Source organism: Armigeres subalbatus, chromosome 3 (genome assembly GCF_024139115.2).
Source record: "Armigeres subalbatus isolate Guangzhou_Male chromosome 3, GZ_Asu_2, whole genome shotgun sequence".
Lineage (NCBI taxonomy): Eukaryota > Metazoa > Arthropoda > Insecta > Diptera > Culicidae > Armigeres > Armigeres subalbatus.
Genome location: NC_085141.1, coordinates 395,958,042 through 395,965,362, shown reverse-complemented (window position 1 = coordinate 395,965,362; position 7,321 = coordinate 395,958,042).

Below are 7,321 nucleotides of genomic sequence, written 5' to 3'. Positions count from 1 at the left end.
GTATAAGGCGAAGGGATGGGGTAACGCCTCTTAAAATGGATGCATCTGCCCAGTATAAGGCGAAAGGAGTTGGTAATGTCTTCTTTGAGTAGATGCGTCTGCCCGGTATGAGGCGAAAGGAGTTGATAAAACCTTCGATAAAAGAGGCGAAGGAAGGGGTAATGCCTTCTTCAAATGGTAGCGTCTGCGGAGGGAGGCACAATGCCATATTTATTTCAATACGTTTTCTCGCTATAAGGCGAAAGGAAAAAAATAAAGGATTATCCATAATACCGTCTATCCGTAATAAAGTAAAGAGAGGAGATAATCTCTTAATTATATCTGGCCCATCTGTTAGTTATAATGAAGGATTTGTGAAATTTTGAAAACTGCTTCTACATATTCTGGGAGGCCTTCCCTAGCCGTGCGGGAAGATGCGTGGATACCAAGCAAGACTATGCTGAAGGAGGCTCTGTTCAACTTCTGCCCGGTCTTTCCCGGTTTTTCGAATTTTTTCCGACTTTTTTAGGTATAAAAGTTTTAACGTGTTAATCTCATTGGCTTAGATACCTCGCAGGTAATAATTGTGGAAGTGCTGAATGAACACTAAGCAATTATTAATAATATTCCGCGTAATGGTGCATTCCGTCATTCGGCAAAAAGGTACAAACCGCCAAATGTCGTACCGCGAAAAGTTATATACCGCCGAATGTTATTCCGCGAAAATGAATTCCGGGAAATAGTTTTCGGCGAAATGTTATACAATCGGCTTGCAATAGTTTTTGGCATTGTGCCACCTGGTATTTTTTCACAACCTGTCATAGAAAAGGCGACTGTGATACTGAAAGAATTATTCAATCAAAACGTTGCAAAACCGTTGCAACGCGTTCGTGCGATATTTCTAAACCACATAAAGATAAAGCTTAATATATTAGGGTCGATACAAATTAAAAAAAAAGATTGTTTTGCCTATAATAATCTGAGGGGACGACTACAGAATTTACTGAAAATTTTGAGAATTTTCAAAATATTCTTTAACAAATTGGAGGAGTTTTTGATTATTTTCAATTTAATATTCATTTTTTATTACCCTCAACACCCTCCCCCTCCCCGTCCTTTCCAAGACCAAGGATTTAATTTTTATTGAATATTTGTAACGGCCTAAAATAGAGTTTGCAGTAGCCATCGAGCAAGTGAGTACATGGCGTGTGGAAGTTCAGTCAATCACGGAGTAGCAACTACGAATTGTGCGGTCATAATGCTCATGCTCATGCTCATGCTCAATATTTGTAACAGCCTAAAATAGAAAGATATTTGAAAACATTTGATACAAATCTATACTCAAACTTCTACCGTGCTTCGAGGTGACAATAGTGGTGACGCACTATGACACTCCTGCCTCAACACAAGCGGATTACTCGTTCTCTGATGAAGCAGCACACGCACTACCCTACTGAAGTAGGGACACTCCCAATGCCAATGGGCCCTCCCTAGGCTGCTGTGCGCTTTGAGCGGCACACGGTCGCTTTGATAAGGCCTGCTTGCGGAACCCCACTACGTCCTAGGCAGACCCCCTTACTCGCAGCGACCGTGGGGAGGGGCCGTAAAGACCTTGGACATAGTCCCTGCTGCCCTGAATCCATAGCTGAGGATATCCTGCTACAAATGTACGTATGAACTAATATGAAATAATTCCCGGTTTTCTTGTACGAACAAAATATCACAAGTCAGTCATTTTTTTTTGAGCGCTGTAAAAATCAAATTTAAAAATATTCGGGGGGAATAATCCTTCTCCAAGAACATGCTTTGATAAAAATAGAAAGGTGCCTTCTGATTTTTCAAATATTTTTCCTTCAAAATACGCAGATTTTCCGACTTGGTGTGGAATTCGACAGCGCATGCAATCTTAGAATTTGGGAATACTTTGATCCTCTTTCTATGATATCCACACAATAAATATTTTCATCAAATCTGTTATGTACACAAATCTACACAGGAATAGCCAGATAACAAATTTATTATTTTACATGTTTTAATTTATTTTTTCGACAATTTTTTGAATGGGTGGCAAATGTGGGATCAAGTGTCCCAATATTGACGCAACAACTTGAATTCCAAAGATCCTAAACATGTGATGGAATCTTCACATTTTGACTAGTACAGATCATTTAGCATGTGCTGTGAAAAAATTATAGCATTTCGTTATTTTTAGGAGAAGTTGTTCAAATTTTGCCTGGCTACTAAAAAAATCTCTAGGATAGTCAAAACAGACAAACCGTCCTGCAGAATCAATAAGGTTGCCAATCTAAAATATAACTCACCACATAACGATCTAGAGGATCTACACTGTCACTGTCAAGTAGTTATTCTTTATTTACGTTGGATGGAACACTAAAGAGTGGAAGAATTAAGCACATTTCATTACTATTTATTTTTAAATCATGTACCTAAAAATGCGAATTTCTCTCATTATGGTACTATTGCAACACAGCTGCAAATAAGGTCGTCTTCAGTGTCTCGTATTTCTGAATTTCGACTCGTACTTCAGTCGAGCTTTCAAGTACCGAGACATCTGAAGACGACCTTTTACTGTTGAGGACGAAATACGTATCATGTATACAAATCAAGTGGTGGAAATCTAAATGCAGGGCTAAGGAAGACGAGTTTGTCTTATGACAAGTGAAGACATTCCACTAAAAAGCTCAAAATAATTTTCTTAGCAGATTATTTCGAATCATTACGAATGTTTCTATTAAGGTTTTTTTTAGATGCTAATAGACCTCAAATCACGTACTCGATTGATTCAAGTACTCCAATTCGATACTTACTTGGTATCGGGATATCAAAGTATCGGATTCCAGCATAAGTACTTGGTATCGAATCAAAAGTATCGTTTATTTACTCGTAATTATTTGTACCGATTCATCCCTAGGTGTACCAATAGTTGCGTTAGTGCACTTTACGCAAAACCTGCGGATTTAACGCAGCAACCTGCTTTGTTAATCGATTTATGACATACCATAACTCAAAACAACAAATGGCAGAAGTGATATTCGATATAAATCGGTAAACATATCATTACATTATTTTATTATTTTATCACCTTTCGCATCTAATAGTTAGTGGGTAGTAGTTCCTATAGTTGCGAGCTCCATGAGAAAACAAAATGGAATTCGGCAAATATAGGAACGCAAATTGAAAATTACCGCAAACTATGGAGCAGGTGTAAGCAATTCTTGGAGGACTTGATATAGGTAAAAAATTCACATCCTGAAGGAACCGATGTATTTTCACAGCAAAGAGGAGTGAAAGAGGTTTGGAAATAATCCATAAGGTTAGTGGAATGAGGTATCTTTAAATCATAAACGATTGAAGTGCACTTCAGTGGGGGAACTCAGGTGGCCGAAAATAAAAAAAATCGACTTTCTCTGATTCGTAATTCAAGTTGACCTACTTAAATGCTAAATGCTTTGGAGCATTAAACCCCAGTAAAGCATATCAGCACTCTAATTTGCCATAAGGAAGTTATCAAGATATAAGGCATTTAGAGCCAGACACTTTTAGTTCTTGAAAAATCAATGCATTATTCAACTGTCAATATCTTCTGGCTACAGTAGCCGCTCTTTCCAACTTCTTTTTAAAAAGTTTCTGGAAAAGCTTGTTTCATGGACTTGCGAAGGAGAATGGGTTGAAGTTATGGGAAAACAGGTAGTGAAACATCCGAAAATGACCCAAAGAAATTTTTTTTTTTTTCATACAAAGAAGTTCCCATACAAAAAAAGTTTCTCAAAGTTTCGCTTTAGCGACTACCACTACGACTTCTCTTTTGACCTCCCAGAAGGCATTAAAACAAATTCCAGCTGCTTATGGCTGCAAATCAGGATTCCGATCACTTTTTCGAAAAAAAGTAATTAATTTTGAAACATTAAATGTAATTATTCTCATATTACACGGCAGACTGTGATGGGCTGGATACAAATCTCATGCGTAATGACAAAGAGCATCAAGAACAGTTAAAATAGAGATAGTAGATAACACGAAAAGTGTCGTGAAGCACTTCGTGGTAGGCCGTGTACACGATAGCTTATGCAGCTATATGATACTCCATTTGGCGTAGGCCTCACCAAGAGGAGTGCGCAACTCATTATCTATCAAGTATCAAGCAAATATGAAAAAATAAAGCTAAAATAAATAAATGAAAAAAAACAATATACTCTTGAGGGTTACGAAAATACTGTAGCTTTACATTTACTTACTTACTTATGGATCCTGTACACACTCCGGTGGTGCAAAGAACCGACTTGAAAGATCTCCATCCTAAGCGATGCCCGGTTATCGCTTTTAACCTGTTGCCAGGTTAGATTTCGGTCGACTTCTTTTATTTCTTTATTGAGGCTTCGCCGCCATGAAGCCTCTGGGTCTGCCTCTGCTGCGTGACATGTCCCGCTGGGTTCCAGTCTAATGCTTGCTTACAGATTTCGCTTCCCGCTCTTTACGTAGAGTGTGGCCAACCCATGCCCCACTTCCGATCCCTGAATTTCTGTTGTTATCGGCCTCTGGTGAGACAACGACGATGGAGCTTCAAGTTGTTTGAGATCCAGTTGTGAGGCCACCAGGCCTCGAAAATTCTTCTAGGCTTCATTTGAAATTATTTCATAAAAAGTAAAAATTTTTGATATTAATTAAAATCCAATGTAAAATGAGAATACAAGAAGCAAAAATGTCTGGTACCTAAAGACATCTTTCTTCGATAATTATTGGTATGTACCTAGGTGAAATAAATAAACAGAACATTTATGAATGTCTATCTGAGTGTATAGTGAGCTGTGATTGCGAAGGTAAATCGTGTGAAGTGTTTGTACTTATTGTTGGTGAAATCATGAATTATAGGTGCAACTCATTGAAGTATTTAGGAAGCTCACGAGGGACGTCAGGTAGATCGCGTTGAAAAAAGCTTTTAGGAATGTATATCTGCCAAAGCTTCGCTGTGGATAAACAAAAAAGAGTCAACTCCATACAAAATTGAAAAAATCTGCGTTGTTTGAAAAAAAAAAAAATGGCAGGCCGCATCCTTGGTCCAAAACTTGCTTTGACTCATATATTGAGGAATGGCTTGACACTGAAATTTGAATTAGAAGAATTTGATCATGCTGAGCCAGAGCAATTGGCTTCAACATCTCGTGGAAAGGCCATCAAAAAATTTAAGTGAGCGTACGAAGCGCAGAAGAATTAATGACGGTAACTAATGGATCCAAGAGAGGATACCATAGAAAAAGCGCTACTGGGAGCAAGAAGAACTGCCTACAACAGAAGTGATACGAGTGTGAGTGAAAGTGATAGGCCAAGTATTTTAAAAAACCGAGATCACGCCTCCAGAGTGTACACTACTCTAAGTGATTCTCATGGAATGATGGCCGATGTGAAGAAACTTTTGAATATTTTCTCGATTGTGATATGAGTAAATATGTGTACGAACAAACACATAAAAAAATCACCAGATTTCCTGCTTACAAAGTGATACAAAAATGAAAAAGCGATGTTTGCTCTCCGCTGGATTCCATCAGAAAAACAGCAACAAAATACAGGTAATGAAAATAATAGATCATTTCCCTTTAGAAATGGAATAACAATAATATATGTATTCATATTTTTCTTTTAGGTTAGGGCCTAATCGCTTTAATGCAACATACTGTAAAACGAATCAGTGAAATCATTGAAACACGAAATCAATCAATATATGAATGAAAAATAACCAGGACTTCGTCGAAATGGTCCTTTTAAGTAGTTGGGGTATGGACGGATCTACGGGATACTCGCAATACCATCAATCATTCCAAATTACGAATCAACAAGATGATTCAGATGTATTTTCGAGTGACAACGACTCCAGCCGTTGTATTTTACTAAGTAATCGTAAACATATTTTCTGGTACAACTTTGACCCCACAAAGTATTCGTTATTGCAGACCAAGTATGCTAGAAGTTTGTGAAATGGAATCGAAGCAAGTTGTGATCGATTGCAAAAACTTACCATAGAGAGAGAACTAAGTGAATTGGTTTCAGTTAAGATCGATTTGGAGCAGGAGAAATATGTTTTGGTTGACTTCGATTTTTGTCATGAGCATGGTGGATGGTGAAGTTCTAAATTACATAACTGAATGTACGTCATCTATGCAAAATTGCTCCAATTTGTAAAGCCACTCCAAATGTAATGACAAGCCTAGAGGTATTATTTTTTTATAGAAATACTTGTACATTTTTTAAAACATTTTGTTTTCAAATATTCTAGGAGTTTGAAAAAGGGTATACACCAGAGATAGAGACACTTATTTATGGAATTTCTCCATTACATGCATGGATGCGAATTTTCTAGTGCCTTCTACACATATCTTACCGAATGGATTTTAAAAAGTATCAAAGATATTAAAGGAAGCGTGCTTGAAGAGAAAACAACTGTATACAGAAAAGGCTTAATGATGGCTTTACGGTGTGAGAGTGGACCAGCCAAGGAAGCAGGGTGGAGCAGGATCAAGTACAACTGGAAACATTTGTCGACGAGCGTTTTCGAGTCCAAATCTGTTAAGTGAAGCATTAAATGTCAAATGTCAACGAAGAGCTAATTCCCCGGTTCACGGAACATTCTGATCGCGATAAACTGCCAAGAGCCAATCAATCCTGAAGAACTGAACAGTTATTGTAAAAGCAACCTACCGGTTATATTTGCAGCTGTATGAATTGGTATAAAAAATTCCTGCTACAGTACATGAGTCCTTGCCCATGCTGAGGATATAATTATTCATTCACAAGCACCAATTGGAATGTTGGCTGAAGAGAAGCAGCTGAGTATCAGCACAAGCACTTAAAAAAAGTCGGACTCATCATGCCAGGAAAGCCTCAAGAGAAGAAAATTTACATGACGTTTTCATTCGTATTATGAACTCGTCAGATGCTATGATAAAGCTCCCTCAACTTAGGTGGCGACTTTAAAATAAATCTAATCTGGAATATCCAGAAGATGTTCAAAGTTTTTAGTGACTGAAGCTTCTTGCAATACAACAGATTCGAGTACAGAAAAATATACCATAGCAGATATTTTAATCGATCTTGAAGAAGTAAATGATGATTTTTGTTGAGGATGTTGTGTACATAATGAATAAATAAATGTTGTTGCAGTATTCTTATATATCTTGAAGCTTTCATTTGCATGGAGTTCGTTTGGCTTTAATAGAGGCTTTATATTGTATTCACTTTACTTGTTTTTACGGGTTAAGAGCCTGAACCAATCTGAAAAATCCTGCAAAGACAACCTGTTACGTATGTGAATGCAATGGCCTGTATTTGA